Source organism: Macaca fascicularis, chromosome 7 (genome assembly GCF_037993035.2).
Source record: "Macaca fascicularis isolate 582-1 chromosome 7, T2T-MFA8v1.1".
NCBI lineage: Eukaryota > Metazoa > Chordata > Mammalia > Primates > Cercopithecidae > Macaca > Macaca fascicularis.
The window spans coordinates 107221600-107240275 of record NC_088381.1 but is presented as its reverse complement, the minus strand read 5'-3'; the positions used below and the strand labels follow the sequence as shown (position 1 = coordinate 107240275).

General features: G+C 40.1%; 1 pseudogene; it reads left to right on the top strand.

Moving 5' to 3' along the window:
• The first annotated feature begins 5614 nt into the window (after positions 1-5614).
• LOC102118391 (coilin-like) lies at positions 5615-13696 on the top strand (annotated as a pseudogene).
• Positions 13697-18676: the final 4980 nt, after the last annotated feature.

Below are 18676 nucleotides of genomic sequence, written 5' to 3'. Positions count from 1 at the left end.
GAATAGCATGCAAGTTAAGGTCATTGTAGTGAAGCTCTAAATTTTGGAGGCTTGACATCTGTTTTCCAGTCTAAGCTCTGGCTCTACTTGAGCACAAACACTTCTTTCAGTTTTGGTTTCCTCATCTCTAAAATGAAGGATTGGACTTGTCTAGCTAAAATTCCGATTCTTCATTGAAATTTTCCATTGCTGTTAGCTCAGTAGCTCACAGATACACGAGATCATCTTTAAACAAAGGTATTAAATATTTTCAAAACATAGCTTATTAAACTATATGAAATATACATATCTATCTAAAATTACTTTCCATTTCCCCACCACAAAGATGCAGAAATTGAACACAAAGATGCAGGAACTTGCTTGGGACTGAGAGCATGAATCAGATTGGATTCTTATGAAGCCAGTAACATAACACAGTGCTAATGGAGTAACATAGCACATGTGAATGATACCCAGGGAACATACCACATTGTATCAATGTTTCCCAACCTTTGTCATGTTGTAGCACACATAGAAGAGATTACAGCATACTGGTATAAACCAGAAAGAATTAGAGAAAAATTACTTTTTTTAAATTAAATGATGAAAAATGTAGAAGATTTGAGGAAAAAATACTGAATTTGGAACTTTCAAGTAAAATCTTGCCAGATGTTTTAATTGATTTAATTAACATTTGATTAAAATGTTTTAATACTGTCACCAATGAGGAACACCCACAAACAGGTAATTTTTAGGTCTTTTTTAAAAATAACCCATAATTTATGCAGTTGAAACTAAGAAATTTAACGCTTCTTTTTCTTTCTTTGGGAAATAATGTTGTGAGTTAATTTTAAATTCAAATTGATGTTTGTTAGAATTATTTTAAAATCATGATGCTCTAATTTGTGATCTCCCTTACATAATCCTACTGTTAGGTGAGACACCACTGAAGAGTTAACAGCCACCAACTTTATATATATGTGAAGGCAATTAGAGGCTGCAGGGAGCCCTCCTTCCACCTCCAGCTCCCAACCCTTTCAAATCCAACTAGACACACCTGGGGGCCTCACACTTGGGGTTCCTTCCTGCTCTTTGAACACCTGGAATGTATTGCTTTCACAGCTTTGTAGACCGCCCCTCCTTTTCTGTGATGGACAGTGATTCTCATCTGGCCAGGAGTAGTGAGTGAGTGAGTTTGCTCTCTGTCTGGGGCCTACTTTCAGACTCAGCTCCACTCCCACTGCTCAGAAGAGCCTGAAAGCATCAGAAGGCAACCAACCCAGGCTCCAGCCACCCCAGGACTCATTAGGTGTCCTTGTGGGATATTACAGTATACTAATAAATTTGGTTTGCTGGTTGTGGAAAGAAATGGATGATGTATCATAAGTAAGTTTTCAGGATACTTGAATCATCCTTTCTGAAAGATTTTTTAAAAGGGCAAGATACACCATGTGTTGGCAAGGAAGAGGAAACACAGCTGGAACTTGATATATCCATTTTGGAAAGCAAACTTGCAGTATCTTGTAAAGTTGAAGTTGCCTGTGCCCTGTAACCCAGAATTTTCACTTTTACATGTATTCTCTAATCCCATGTTTTCTAACTTGTTTTCCTAGCCCCTAAAAATGTACCCCTTTGCATATTTTTAAGTTAAACATAACAGTCATAATCTTAGCAGCTATAAACATTAGCAGTTTAAATTATATACATGACTTAAGATATGTATAATGGAATCTAAATGCTATAGGAATTTAGTGTTTACAATTTTTTTTTTTTTTTTTTTTTTTTTTGGGACAGAGTCTCACTCTGTCACCCAGGCTGGAGTGCAGTGGTGCAATCTCAGCACACTGCATCCTCCACCTCCTGGGCCTACCAAGTAGCTGGGACTACAGGCATATGCCACCAAGCCTAGCTAATTTTTGTATTTAGTAGAGTTGGGGTTTTATCATGTTGGCCAGGCTGGTCTTGAACTCCTGACCTCAAGCGATCCTCCCACCTTCGCCTCCCAAAGTGCTGGAATTACAGGCATGAGCTACTGCACCCAGCCTACTTACCATCTGTTTTTAAAAAGCAATTCACTCTTGATCACTAGAAATTTTGTCATTCATTTTCCTCCTTAAGCTTATATATTCTGTCAGTTATCAGTTTATTTGCCTTTTAGCTCTGAATGCATCCTTCAATATATACTCTCTCATAATGAAAAACAAAAAACATTCACACCCTCTTCACAAGAGTGCTTACCTATGAGGCAGGCATGAGGACAAGGATCAGTATGGATGGGCATGAAGGTCATTTAATCTGTAACTGGGCATGGGCATTCGTTATATTTTGTTATTTCCTATTTTTAAAAATAATTTGTAATTTACTGATCCAAGTTGCCAGCAAATGAATGTTCATGGACTGACTTGTTTCATAATCCTGAGTCTAAAGTCAACTGTTTTAGTCCATTTTATGCTATTACAAAGATCTGAAACTGGGTAATTTATAAAGAATACTAATTGATTTCTCACAGTTCTGGAGGCTGGGAGGCCCAAGATCAAGACACCAGCAGGTTTGGTGTCAGGTGAGGGCCCTATCTCCACCTCCAAGATGGCACCTTGAATGCAACATCCTCCAAAGCAACATTGTATGACATGGCAGAGGAGAGAGCGCTAATCTACTTTTGTAAGCACTTTTTATAGGGGCAATCAATAATCCATTATTGAGGGTGAAGCCCTCATGTCCTAAACTTGTCCTATAAGACCCCACTTTCCAAGTCTTGTATTGGGGATTAAATTATGAATTTTGGAGAGGGACACATTCAAACCATAGCAGAGACCAAGGCAGGAGGACAGAGTATTGCTTTCTATCCTTTCATGCATTACTGAATCACGGTAACTTGAAAGAGACTCAAAGATCTACTGAGAGTTTAAGGCCTAGTTGTTTGTAGGAAAGTTCTAAATAGATTTTTCAAAATATGTCACTGTGTGGGGGAAAAGGGGAGATACTGGTCAAAGGGTACAAACTTTCAATTATAAAAATAAATTCTGGAGATTTAATTTACAGTAGGGTGACATGTTAATAATGTATATTTGAAATTTGCTAAGAGTAGATTTCAGGTGTTCTCACCACACCAAAAATGGTAACTATATGAGGTGACAGATATTTTAATTAGCTTGAGTATTGCAATCATTTCACAGTATATACATATATTAAAACACATTGTGTACCTTAAATATATGCAAGTTTTGCCAATTACACCTCAATAAAGCTGTAAAATGGCACTGAACTGACTCTACCATATTTCAGTTTAAAGCACTATTGTCATTAGATTAATACTTATTTAATACGGACATTATATCCAACAACCTCAGCTATTTGAAGTGTAGCCAAGGATCCAGAAATAAGTATAAAAGAGTCGTGGCGCTGGATTAGTCCCTGACTAATGGGTAAAGGTGTCACACTCAGAAGAGCCATTTCCAATTCCTTCTACTCACTTTGTCTTCTTTTCAGCATAATTCTAATAAACCTGTTCATCAGGTTTCTCAGTCTACAGTGGATTAGAAAGGGAAGAGAAGGAGGTGACTGTGAAAGGTATGGAAGCTTACACATTCATGAAAGCGAGAACATAATCAGTCTTAGGCCATTTTGGTGTTTGAAACAGACGTCAACACCCCTGTAACAAGCCTAAAATACAGGGCAATGGTAAGTATTTGTAATGAACTTGAATCCATATAAAAATATTACACTGTGTTCAGAATATTGGGATAAATTAATGGAGCATTTAATACATTTTAGAAATACTTCTAAAGATGGCTAAAATAAAAAGTATGTATTTAAAAGACTAGCTTTTAGCTACAAAATACACACTTAAGGCCGGGCATGGTGGCTCATGCCTGTAATCCCAGCACTTTGGGAGGCCGAGGCAGGCGGATCACCTGAGGTCAGGAGTTGGAGACCAGCCTGGCCAACATGGCGAAACCCCATTGCTACTAAAAGTACAAAAATTAGTTGGGCATGGTGGCAGACAACTGTAATCCCAGCTACTCAGGAGGCTGAGGCAGGAGAAGCTTGAACCCGGGAGGCGGAGGTTGCAGTGAGCCGATATCGCGCCACTACACTCCAGCCTGGGTGACAAAAGCCAGACTCCATCTCAAAAAAAATAAATAAATAAAAATAACAAGTAAATTCTCTAAGAAACAATGTTAATAAATTGGCTAAGAAATGCCATAACATATGTATTAAATATTTACTATGCGCAAAGCACCATTTTGAGCATTTCACAAACAAGTATTTTGTCATTTAATTCTCACAGCAACCTTGGAGTAGATATCATTTCATTTCATGTATAAGGTAACAGGCATAGAAAAATTAACAATTGTGTCTAAGATCGTAAAGCCAGTAAGAGTTTGGGTAGAATTTAAACCCAGATGATAGAACTCCTTCATTATATGAAACTGCCCTTGGTATATTTATCAGTATCACCAAATCTATGGAATAACAAAGCAACAGAATGATCATCATATAAGTGTATGAATTTATGCCTAACACATCTAACACATACAAAGTGTGTGTGTGTACTATATAACCTAATCTATGCATATAATTTTATTCTAATCTTTAATAAGAAATACATAATTGGCCAGGTGCAGTAGCTCACGCCTGTAATCTCAGCACTTTGGGAGGCTGAGGCAGGCAGATCACAAGGTCAAGAGATCGAGACCATCCTGGTCAACATGGTGGAACCCCCATCTCTACTAAAACTACAAAAATTAGCTGGGCATGGTGGCGCAAGCCTATAGTCCCAACTACTCTGGAGGCTGAGGCAGGAGAATCGCTTGAACCCTGGAGGCAGAAGTTGCAGTGAGCCAAGATCACAGCACTGCACTTCAGCCTGGTGACAGTGAGACTCCGCCTCAAAAAAAAAAAAAAAGAATACATAGTTGGTATGTGATTAGCCAACTGTTAGACAAGACAGCTCTAAAATTAGAATAGGCACTGCACTATAGTTGTAATTATTTCTGAAAGCTAAGAACTACTCAACTGAGGTGGCATTATTAAAGATTTTCAAGCGTTTTTTGTTTTGTTTTGTTTTGTTTTGTTTTGTTTTGTTTTGTTTTGAGACGGAGTCTCACTCTGTCACCAGGCTGGACTACAGTGGCGTGATCTCAGCTCACTGCAACCTGGGCCTCCAAGGTTCAAGCGATTCTCATTCCTCAGCCTCCAGAGTAGCTGGGACTACAGGCACACGCCACCACACCCAGCTAATTTTTGTATTTTTAGTAGAGACGGGGTTTCAACATGTTGGCAGGATGGTATCGATCTCCTAACCTCATGATCCACCCACTTCGGCCTCCCAAAGTGCTGAGGTTACAGGCGTGAGCCACCACACCTGACCTGAAGTGGTCTTACACATAATTGTGGTCAATATATAATTGTGGTCCTATATAAATATTATCTTGGCTGTATATGTGGACCCAACAAATAGAAGATACTTTTTAAAGGCTAATTAATTTGCAGTTTTGTTAATACCTGAGCTGACTGAATTGATCATGTTTTCCACTAAATTAATAAAATCAACAGACTATTTTGGCATCGTATCATAAAGTTCACAGATCGCCTTTCCGCCGGAACCGCCATCTTCCAGTAATTCGCCAAAATGACTAACACAAAGGGAAAGAGGAGAGGCACCCGATATATGTTCTCTAGGCCTTTTAGAAAACATGGAGTTGTTCCTTTGGTCACGTATATGCGAATCTATAAGAAAGGTGATATCGTAGACATCAAGGGAATGGGTACTGTTCAAAAAGGAATGCCTCACAAGTGTTACCATGGCAAAACTGGAAGAGTCTACAATGTTACCCAGCATGCTGTTGGCATCGTTGTAAACAAACAAGGGCAAGATTCTTGCCAAGAGAATTAATGTATGTATTGAGCACATTAAGCACTCTAAGAGCCAAGGATAGCTTCCTGAAATGCGTGAAGGAAAATGATCAGAAAAAGAAAGAAGCCAAAGAGAAAGGTACCTGGGTTCAACTGAAGTGCCAGCCTGTTCCACCCAGAGAAGCACGCTTTGTGAGAACCAATGGGAAGGAGCCTGAGCAGCTGGAACCTATTCCTTATGAATTCATGGCATAATAGGTGTTAAAAATAAATAAATAAATAAATAAATAAAAGACCTCTGGGCTGGGAAAAAAAAAAAGTTGACTGATCAAACTTTTTCAGATCTACGTAGTTACCTTATTTTTTTCCTCCAAAATACTCTTTTGACATAGTAGATTCTTTGATAATATATAACAATTATACTATAATCTTACTAAAACACTATGTAAGCTAGACTTTAAGATTTTTTTTGCATGGATTTAAAGACAAAAGTAAAACAGACACTCTGAGGATACTATTTGGACCTTATTTAGATACTGATTCAAACCAAAAAAAAAAAAAAAATAAAGACAATTGCACAATTGCAAAAATATGAATGGATCTTTATGATATTAAGTTCCTGGATGTTAGGTGGTATTTGATGATATTAGGAAATTATTGGGATTTTAAAGGGTGGACACTGGTATTGTAGTTATGTTTGTTGTTTGCTTAAGGGTACTTATCTTATAGAAATATACTCTGGATTCCAGCCCAGTCACATTACTAGTTTTGTCTGTGGCAGGAATTTTAACAGCTGTCCTACCTAATCACTGGATACAAAGCCACTACAAATAGGTATGAAAACTTTTTAAAAGCTAATGCATAATGCATTGTACAAATTCAACACATGACTAAATACCATGTAATCTGTTAGAATATACATGAAATTAAAGCATCAAAACTAGCTTTGGAGTTGAAACATACAGGAAGAAATCATTTTAATTTACATATTTCCAAGCTCTGCTGCACCTGAATATTCTGGAACATACAGGTCACATTTAGCCTCATAGGATAAATGTTAACATTGTCACTAGAATTTTTCAACATTGTCACTAGAATTTTTCCGGCTTACTAGAGCATTCTAGACAGAATTTTAAATATTTTCAAATATTAAAATATTTTAAATCTTCTGAAATGCTGTTTTAAATAGTTTGAACTGAAGGTAATCTAGGATGGGTGTTTTCTAGCACAAGAAAAATCCCATTCCCAGTAAATCCTCACCTTTGAAGGAAGATAAATAGCATTTCATGCAAGGATTCCTAAGTCACACTCAAATCCAGAAAAGTAACCTGAGAGAAGGATTCTCTTTGTATATAGCCAAATTATGCTGCTTGTTTGTAAGACATACCCACAGCACAGCCTACTGAGAAACAGATTAATGCAAAGGTCTCCTAAAACTTAGCGGCAGCATATCAGTCAAGAAAGCTAAGTGACAGGAAAAAAAGTAAAACATAGTCTGAGACAGACTGATACTCATTCCCTTTTGATAAAATTTCTCTTACTAGAACAATGCCAGAAAGATTCATCAAATCTAAGCAGGAAGGTTCTCACTCACTCTGAGGTTAATCCCCTTAAATAAAAATATATTTCTCTATTTTGTCATAAAACTTTTAGACCCATGGAGGAGGAAACCATGCCAGAGGATGTTTGGCTTGGAAGAAGCACTGCAAGGCTTAAATTTATCAGAAAGGGATGACATGGTTTTCAGGCATTTCATGGACGCTTTTTTTTTTTTTTTTTTTTTTTTTTTTAGCCTTTCCAAATGTATCGCAAAGGTTTCTAAATTGAAAGTTTTTTTTTTTGTTTTGTTTTGTTTTTGTGTTTTTTTGAGACAGAGTCTCGCTTAGTCGCCCAGGCTGGAGTGCAGTGGCACGATCTCGGCTCACTGCAAGCTCCGCCTCCCGGGTTCACGCCATTCTCCTGCCTCAGCCTCCCAAGTAGCTGGGACTACAGGCGCCCGCCGCCTCGCCCGGCTAATTTTTTGCATTTTTAGTAGAGACGGGGTTTCACCGTGTTAGCCAGGATGGTCTCGATCTCCTGACCTCGTGATCCGCCCGCCTCGGCCTCCCAAAGTGCTGGGATTACAGGCGTGAGCCACCGCGCCCGGCCAAGGCAAGCGACTTCCATACATACTTGATGTAAACTGTGAAAATTTCCACAACTCTGTCTACATTCACTCTCCACATAATTTCATCCACTGGCATGGTTACCTGTAAACTGATGACTCCCAGATTATTTTCCCCAGCCCTAAAGTGCCTTCCTCCACAAGCTCCAGACTCACAGAGTTTACTTCCTTCTTAGTAATCTCCACTTGGATGTCTAAATGGGCCTCTCCAACTTAATAGGGCAATCTCTAGTCTGTATTCTTCAATAGAATTCTCTATTCTTGATTTTTACCCCCTCCAGAACTTTTCTCCCCAGTTTTTCCCATTTCCATAAATGGCATTATTGTTCACCCAATTGCCCAAATCAAAAACCAAGAGTCACTCCTGATCCCTTTTTTCTCTCACTCTCTACATCTAATCCACCAGCAACTCCTTGGCTATAACTTTAAAATACATCCTAAGGTCATCCACTTCTCTTCCTTCTCCATCTCTTCTTGCCGCCATTGTCTCTCAGCTGTACTATTTCAATAGTCTTTCAGTTTATTTCTTTACTTTCCATCTTTCTCCCCTTAAAGTTCATTTTCCACACACAAATAAAAGTGCTTTTCATTTTACATGTTGTTAGGTCATATAAAAATATTCCACTGGCATCTTGTTCTTAGAACAAAATACTAACTTCCTAACATGGCCTTCAAGACAGGGATAACCTATCTCTCATACGGATACTGGAAAAAAGAAAAAAAAAAAGATAGGCACGACCTGGCCCTGTCTACTTCTTGACCTGATCTCTCAGGCTCTCCTGTGCTCACTCCACTCCATATCATACCAGCCATCTTTCTTTCCCTGAAAATGAAAGCCCATTTCTTTCTGCACAGCGCCATATTTATACTTGTTTTCTATTTGTGGAATGCTATCCTATCCATATTCACATTCTTTTTTATTATTCACAACTCAGCTAAAAAAATTCACCACCTCAAAGCAGCTTTTTGGAGCACATTCTATTATTACGTGTTTTCATTTTCTTTGGCATGCACTATTTGCAAGTGCCTTTTTAACATATCCATTGTTAAAATCTGTCTTCCCGCTATTAACAGAATGTAAGGTCCCACAAGAGCAGACCTTGTCCGTCTTGTTCTTGATTGTCTCCTGTGCACTTAGAACATGCCTAGTGAGAGGTGACAACGTGCCAGCAGCCCTCGATCTCTCCCGGCTCTGGCTGCTGGCTGCGTTTGAGGAGCCCTTAAGCCTGACGCTGCGCTGTGGGGCCCCTCTCTGGAGCTGGCCGAGGCCGGAGCTGGCTCCCTCCGCTCCCAGGGAGGTGTGGAGGGAGAAGCACTGGCGGGAGCCAGGGCTGCGCGCGGTGCTCTCGGACCGGCGCGGGTTCCGGGTGGGCGCAGGCTCAGTGGGCCCCGCGGCCAGCGGGCGCCTGCAGGGCTTGATGAGGGGAGTAGCTCCCTCTGGGCTGCCAGAGTGCCTGGGCTGGGTGCCGCAGAGGGTGAGAGATGAAGATGGCTGGGTTTCTGGGATGGGTGGGGGGACTTGGAGAAATTTTGTGTCTAGTTAAAGGGTTGTAAACGCACCAATCAGCACTCTGGGTCTAACTAAAGGTTTGTAAACACACCAATCAGCGCTCTGTGTCTAGCTAAAGGTTTGTAAAAGCACCAATCAGCGCTCTGTGTCTAGCTAATCTAGTGGGGACATGGAGAACTTTTCTGTCTAGCTAAAGGATTGTAAACGCACCAATCAGCACTCTGGGTCTAGCTAAAGGTTTGTAAACACACCAATCAGCAGCATGTCAAAACGGACCAATCAGCTCTCTGTAAAAGGAGCAGGATGTGGGTGGGGTCAGATAAGGGAATAAAAGCAGGCTGGGAGAGCCAGCAGCGGAAACCCTCTAGCCTCACCTTCCATGCTGGGGTAGCATTGTTCTTTTCCTGTTTGCAATAAATCTTACTGCTGCTCAGACTTTGGGTCTGCGTGGTCTTTATGAGCTGTAACACTCCCTGCAAAGGCCTGCAGCTTCACTCCTGAAGCCAGCGAGTCCGTGAGCCCAACAGGAGGAAGGAACAACTCCGGATTTAAGGAAGGAATAACTGCAGACGGTCCGCCTTTAAGAGCTGTAATACTCACCGCAAAGGTCTGCAGTTTTACTCCTGAAGCCACGGAGACCATGAACCCACCAGAAGGAAGAAACTCTGGACACGTCCGAACATCCGAAGGAAAAAACTCCAGACAGTCTTTAAGAACTGTAACACTCACTGCAAGGGTCCGCAGCTTCATTCTTGAAGTCAGTGAGACCAAGAACCCACCGATTCCGGACAAACTAGCACACAGAAGACTCTCAAATATGTTTCTCAAATGAATGGCATATTAACATTTAGGTTGGCATTAATATTACAGTATCGCTACATCTGGAAAACATTTTTCAGAGAGAAATTGGGTAAGGACATAAAATTTATAGACTTAAAGGGATGTGGAAAGATGTGAAAAAAAGGTTTAAATTATAAAGTGAAATTACGGTAACAATGCAGCAAAATAAAACAAACTGCCTCTCTAAAAAGAAACATGAAGAAAAAAAGGTAAGATTGTTTGCATAGCTGTCAATAAATACATGGGTATGCCTTACTTTATCAACAGCTTTGTATATTGACCAAAGTTAAATTCTAATTTCTGATAAAAACAGTTGTTTCTCCATAAGGCACTAAATGATTAGCAGATGGGGGAACTTGGCATTAGGGTACAGCTGTACCTTAGAGATACTGCAGGTTCAGTTCCAGACCACTGCAATAAAGAGAATAATACAATATAGCAGGTCACACACACATTTTTTTTTCACAATTCATATAGAAGTTATGTTTATACTGAAATGTATTAGGTGTGCAATAGCATTATGTCTAAAACATGTACAGACCTTAACTTTTAAAATATTGCTAAAAAATGCTAACAATAATCTGAGCCTTCAGCCAGTCTTTTTCCTGATGGAGGATATCACCTCCATGTTGATAGCTGCTGACTGAAGGGGGTACTGGTTGATGAAGGCTGGAGTGGATCTGGCAATTTCTTAAATGAGACAATAATGAAATTTGCCGCATCCATTCCTTCTTTTTGTGGACATTTTCCCTGTAGTATGCCATGATTTTTTTTTTTTTTTTTTTTTTTTTGAGACAGAGTCTCGCTTAGTGGCCCAGGCTGGAGTGCAGTGGCGCGATCTCGGCTCACTGCAAGCTCCACCTCCCGGGTTCACGCCATTCTCCTGCCTCAGCCTCCCAAGTAGCTGGGACTACAGGCGCCCGCCGCCTCGCCCGCTAATTTTTTGCATTTTTAGTAGAGACGGGGTTTCACCGTGTTAGCCAGGATGGTCTCGATCTCCTGACCTCGTGATCCGCCCGCCTCGGCCTCCCAAAGTGCTGGGATTACAGGCGTGAGCCACCGCGCCCGGCCTGCCATGATGTTTTATAGCTTTTTACCCACAGAACTTCTTTCAAAATTGGACTTAATCCTCTTGTACTCTGCGGCAGCTTTATTGACTTAAGTGTATGGAATATTTGAAGTATTTTGTTATTTCAACAGTGTTCACAGCATCTTCACCAGGAGTAAATTCCACCTCAAAAACGCACTTTTTTACCGATCCATAGAAGCAGTTCCTCATTTGTTCAAGTTTTATCATGAGATTGCAGCAGCACTTTAGTCACATTGTCGGGCTCCACTTCTGATTCTAGTTTTCCTGCTATTTCTACCACATATGCAGTGACCTCTTCCCCTGATGTCTTAGACCCCTCAAAATCATTCCATGGATTCCATCCATGGAATCCACTCCTTACAAAGTACTTACAAAGCTGAGACCTTGATCTCCTGTGAATCACAAATACTCTGAATGGCATCTAGAATGGTGAATCCTTTTCAGGTTTTCACTTTACTTTTCCCAAATCCATCAGATGAAACGCTATCTATGGTAGGTATAGTCTTATAAAATGTATTCCTTAAACAATAAGACTTGAAAGTCGGCTTCCGTTGAGCACGGAGCAAGATGGCAGCCTCTGAAACAGGCTAAGGCTTCAATTTGATTACCCACCGCCAGCTACCCCGCACTGTACGGCCTTCTGGCTTCTGGTCGATTTGAACAGCTGACGAGTCGTCACAGATCTCACTAGTCTCATCCACCAGCGCTTCAGCTGCAGTTCTGGGGACCTCCTAGGCCTCTACCTGGAGCGGGGGCTCCTGCCCCGGGGGGAGAGCGTGTGCCTGGTGAGAGACAACTGCTGCCTCAGAGTTAAATTAGAAGAGAGAGGAGTTGCTGAGAATTCTATAATCATCAGTAATGGTGACACTAATTTATCACTTAGAAAAGCAAGAAGCGGGCATTTCAGTTAGAGGATGAAGAAACCGAACCAGATTACAAATATTCAAAGGAGCATCGGAAGAGGCAAGAGAACAATAACAATAATGAAAAGGTCTTGGATCTGGAACCAAAAGCTGTTACGGATCAGACTGTCAGCCAAAAAAAAAAAGAGAGAAAAAAATAAAGCAACCTGTGGCACAGCGGGTGATAACAAAGAGACCAAAAGAAAATCAGCAAAGAAAAAAGAGAAAAGTGAATATCAAAAAAAAGGCGAAGAATCCCAAGTCTCCAGAAGTACAGGCAGTAAAAGACTGGGCCAATCAGAGATGTAGTTCTCCAAAAGGTTCTGCTAGAAACAGCCTGTTAAAGCCAAAAGTAAAGGTAGTGTAAGCATTTGCTCAAAAGAGAGTCCCAGTTCCTTCTCGGAGTCTGAGTCTTGTGATGAATCTATTAGTGATGGTCCCAGCAAAGTCACTTTGGAGGCCAGAAATTCCTCAGAGAAATTACCAACTGAGCTATCAAAGGAAGGACCCTCTACCAAAAATACAACTGCGGACAAACTGGGTATAAAATCTGGCTTTAGCCTTACCCCCAGCAAGGACAAGACTTCTGGAACAACATCTTCTATTTCAGACTGTAGTTCAGAGTCAGATGACCAATGCTTGATGTCATCAAGCACCCTGGAGTGTGCTGCTGGTTTCTTAAAGACAGTAGGCCTTTTTGCAGGAAGAGGTTGTCCAGGACCAGAGTTGTCATCACATACTGCAGGTGCTGCTGGATGGAGGTATTCTGGCTCAAATGGTGGCGGACAGGCTCCTGGTCCTTCTCCTAGTGTGTCTCTCCCCACTAGTTTAGGAAGAGGATGGGGTAGAGGAGAGAACCTTTTTTCTTGGAAGGGAGCTAGGGGACGGGGCATGCGGGGGAGAGGTGGAGGATGATGGCATCCTGTTTCCTGTATTGTAAATAGAAGCACTGACCACCAGAGGCAACAGCAATTAAGTGACATGGTAACAAATTCATCTATTATCCAGAATCCGGTAAAGACACACAAGGACTATAGTCTGTTACCACTGTAAGCAGCTGCCCCTCAAGTTGGAGAAAAGACTGCATTTAAGCTTTTAGAACTAACATCCAGAAGAATATTAAGCCCTAATCCAGAGACCCAGCACTAGTAGATACACAAATTCTTCTATCCTTACCTGCCTTGAGAGAACCTGGGAAATTTGATTTGGTTTATCACAATGAAAATAGAACCGAGGTAGTGGAGTACGCTGTGACACAGGAGAGCAAAATTACTGTATTTTGGAGAGAGTTGATTGACCCAAGACTGATTATTGAATCTCCAAGTAACACATCAAGTACAGAACCTGCCTGAGTATAACCTCTCTACTTTAAGAATGAATGTCTTGTTTGTGAAAGTGACTATAATCTGAAATTTTTTTTTTAAGAGAATTTGGAAGTTGTGTGGATTTTTTTGTTATCTTCACTTTACTGCATAGAAAACAACCTACCTCATCATTTAAAATAACATGAGTGTCAGTTTTGTAGATCTTTGGGTTTGTCAGGTTTAATTTCAGTTAACAAAAAGTAAAACATGACATTCCCTGCAGACATTGTTGTATACCAGTATGGTTTCTTCTCTTTTTTCAATGTTTTTGGCTATCAAGTAGCAGTCATCAGTAGGAGTTTATAATACCAAGAATGTGCTGCTATCTTGTCTCAATAAGTTTTAAGTAACATTTTAAAATATTAAAGCATGTTACTTGACCTAATTTTTTAGCATTTGAGTTGTTCCATAAAGTGGAGCATCTCATAAATTTCAAATATTTTCTACTTGCAATTGTTAAGAGTTAAAAGGTAGTTGAATTTGTCACAGACAATGACTTAAGGAATCCTTTCACGTTTTTCCCAACTTTAAAATTAAGGATTCTCAGGGCCCTGTGTAGAGCAGTGAAAATAAGATGTGTATGTGTGTGTGTATGCTGGGAGGAGAATTGGTGTTCCATTTGGGTGAGAGGATTGGCTGTGAACTTTAGACCAGGAAATGTGTCATCTTGCCAGGCACCTGGCTGAGTGTGCTGGAGTGAGGATCTTGAACAGAAACTTCCTTTTCTGTTATTATTCACTACAAAGCTAAAATGGCCAAATATGAACTGTGAAAATTGATTTCACCTAACAAAAGATCAGATCCCCCCTTCAGCTGTACACATGTTTAAATAAAACCATATTGAACTAAAAAATAAATTTTAAAAATAAGACTTGAAAGTCAAAATTACCCGTTGATCCATGGGCTGCAGAATGGGTGTTGTGTTCACAGGCATGAAAACATGAATTTCCTTGCACAGCTCCATCAGAGCTCTTTAATAACCAGGTGCATTGTCAATCAGAAGTAATTTTAAAAGGAAACTTTTTCTGAGCAGTAGGTCGTGGGCTTAAAATATTCAGTAAACTACGCTGTCTACAGATCTGCTGACATCTACACTTTGTTGTTCCATTTATGGAGCACAGGCAGGGTAGATTTAACATAACTCTTTTTTTTTGTTTGTTTGTTTTTTTGAGACAGAGTCTTGCTCTGTCACCCAGGCTGGAGTGCAGTGGCCAGATCTCGGCTCGCTGCAAGCTCCGCCTCCCGGGTTCATGCCATTCTCCTGCCTCAGCCTCCCGAGTAGCTGGGACTACAGACGCCCGCCACCTCGCCCAGCTAGTTTTTTGTATATTTTAGTAGAGATGGGGTTTCACCGTGTTAGCCAGGATGGTCTCGATCTCCTGACCTCGTGATCCACCCGTCTCGGCCTCCCAAAGTGCTGGGATTACAGGCTTGAGCCACCGCGCCCGGCCGATTTAACATAATTCTTAAGGAGTCTAGGATTTTTGGAATTGCAAATGGCTTCAGCTTAAAGTGACCAGTTGCATTAACTTCTAACAAGAGAGTCAGTCTGCCCTTTGAAGCTTTGAAGTCAGGCATTGACTTCTCTCTAGCTATCAAAGTCCTAGATGGCTGCTTCTTACAACAGAAGGCTGTTTTTGTCTACACTGAAAATCTGCTGTTTAGTGTGGCCACCTTCATCAATGAGCTTAGCTAGACATTCTGGATAACTTGCTGCAACTTCTACATCAGCACCTGCTGATTCATCTTGCATTTTTAGGGAGATGACTTCTTTATCTAAACCTCATGAACCATTCTCTGCTAGCTTCAAACTTTTCTCCTGCAGCTTCCTCACCTATCTCATCCTTCATAGACTTGGAGTGAGGGCTTTGGCTTAAGAGAATGCTGTAGCTGGTTTCATCTTCTATCCAGACCACTAAAATTTTCTCCATATCAACATTAAGGCCATTTCACTTTCTTATCATTCATGTGTTCAATCAAGTAGCACCTATACTCTCCTTCAAGAACTTTTCCTTTGCATTCACAACTTGGCTGTCTGGCACAAGAGGCCTAGTTGCAACATGCCTTCCTCATGAAACTTAATCATTTCTAGCTTTTGATTTGAAGTGAGAGACATGGGACTTTTCCTATCACCTGAACACTTAGAGGTCGTTGTAGGGTTACCCATAGGCCTAATTTTAATGATTGTATCTCAGGAAATAGGGAGGCTCACGGAGAGGGAGAGATGGGGAAAGTAGAGTAGTCAGAACACATACATCTATCAATTCAGTTAGCTATTTTCTATAGATGTGGTTTGTGGTACACCAAAATAACAATAGTAACATCAAAGATGACTGATCATAGATAACCATAACAGATACAATAATAATGCAAAGTCTAAAATACTGCGAGGATTACCAAAGTGTCACACAGAGACACAAAGCAAGAACAAACTGTTGGGAAAATGGTGCTGATAGACTTGCTCAACAGAGTTGCCACAGACCTTCAATATGTTAAAACAAACAAACAAGAAACCACAATATCTGTGAGGCACAATGAAGTGTAACAAAATGAAGTAGGTCTGTATTATATTTCTGGTCATGATTTACAGGTAATAGTCATATCACCTGTTTCTTTATAATTTCCACCATTGTTTGGGAATTGTATCAGGACCCATAGTAAGAAACAAAAGCCATATCTCTTACAAAAAAAAAAAAAAAACTGTGGCCATAGCAGATACATGTCTAAAAGCTATTCAATTAGTAAAGACTGTCCAATTCTTATTTGGTTATTGCACCTAATTATAAATAATAAACAGCATTTCAAATAATAAACGAACACATTTTTGTTACTAGACATCTCTTATGAGTGTGAAAGGAAAATAAAAAGTCTGGACTCCAATTCATTATGCTAAAGGAAAAACTGAAGCTGGAAGTGGAGTCATGCAAGCAACTGCCTTTCCTTTAGTTCCTAAGCAGATAGCTACAGATAAAGGTCAAATATCTCCACTCTGTGTTCACCTCATCTTGTGTACAGCACAGATTTACTGAGCATGAGACAAATGCATAATTGGCTATTCCCCTACCTGCTCCTTTTTTCTTGTAACATGTGGATTCAGTAATGTGACCATACCCTCCCAATTTCCCCTCCAGCCTGCTTTTCCCCTTTAAATACTGAAGCCCTCAAAAATCATCTTTGCAGAAAGGCACAACGCTGTCTCCTGGGCATGTCCTCAACCTTGGCAAAACAAACTTCTGAATTGGTTGAGACTTGTCTCAGGAACTTTTTGGTTTACAAGTTTGTGACCAGGAAGGGGCTCAGTGGAGGTCCCCTGACCTTGAACAAATTTCCTATCGATGCTTGGTACCAGCTTGGGCTATCTTTATTGCTCAAATAGGATGATTTGCTGAGGCTTGTGAGCTCTCCCTTCCAGAGAATCACTGATCTCCCAAAATTTGATTGAGATCTAAGGTTTACTTTGCTATACAACTCCTTTTCTGGAGTTTTACTCGCTTCCAACAAGAAAAAGTGAGTTTGCCTGCTTCCATGACAATGGAGAGCAGGCAACACCTTTCTGGAGTTTCAGCTTGCTTCCAACAGGGAAGGCAAGTTTGAGTGTCTTCCTGCTTCTAGGACACTAGAAGCCTAGTGTCTTTAGCCTAGACCCCATTCCTAGTTAGTTGAACTAGGGTTTGTCTTGGAAATTCTCCTTATTAACTAAAGGTTAAGATTAACAACTAGCTGGTCTTAATTTCTCCTTACCATTAAGAGTTCAGTAGTCATATAAATTGTGCAAGCATCGTTTGTGTTGCTTGTTTTTGTTGTTGTTGTTGTTGTTGTTGTTGATTTGTTTCTGGTTTTTTTGTTGTTTTTGTTTTTTCGGTCTTTATCCCATTGGGTTTGACCAATTCTACCTGACCTGATCAAATGCAAAAGAACATTCCAAATTAAAAGGAATAAGGCCTCTGAATTGGTTAAATTCCCACAGCTGGGGGGAAAAAAAAAAGAGAGGAGGAAAAAAAAAAACAGCCAGCAAAAGAAAAAAAGATTTGACTACACAGGGACTTTATTTATGTAACAAGGCTACCTTTTGCTAGCCAAGCGAAACCAAAAGAACTTCGGCCACCACCCCACACTGTGGTTCGTTCTTTTGCCCTTTTTTCACCGTGACACCTGGGATTGGTTCTTAAATCAAGTCCTTTCTGGCTTTATATTTTTATATTTATGTTACTTTTTAAATATAAGCAATTTGTCCCAGCTAAAATGTGGTAATAAGATATAAAAGGATGTTTTGAACAGTTTGATGGTTGAAAGTCAGCTTAATTAAAAGCTGCTATCAAGATGTGTGTGTGTATTTAAAAGGCCTTTATGCTTTCTTTCTCTCCTAGAATCTTGTTTTTTGAGAAAAAAGTTTTTTTCTTCTCAGTAGACTGAATTCTGCCTTTTCCATTTATTTCTACCTATCTTTCCTTCCTCTTACCACCTTCTGCTGCATGAAGGACCTAAAACAGTTTCTAACAGCCTAGGATTCCTTAATGAAAACAAAAAAGATTCCAGACTCCTTTTTAGGGAGAAGCTCTGTTTTTCCTTATGACACCAAGAGTGTAAACAGACAAGTTTCTCAGATTTTTAAACTGCTTGCTTTTGTATTGTTACCTGTTTTGTTTTGTTTTTAACTAAAATAGTTATTACCACAGGGGCTGCTCTTGGGTGTTTAAGACAGGACATAGTTTAGACACTTACAGAAAAGTCTTTGTAACAAAGTGCACTGTAAAAGCACTACATGGCCTCGTCTCTTCAGAACAGGCCCATGATGTTTCCCTCTTTGGAGAACCAGGGCTTCAGTGTGGGCTCTGCCCAGAGCTCAGAAATCCAGTTAAAAGATAGAGACTAAATTTGAAACTACCAATCTAAATAAAATTGGTCTCCTTATACAATCCTATGGTAGATTTCTATAACTTTATGTTTGACTTGGCATCTTTTTTTTTT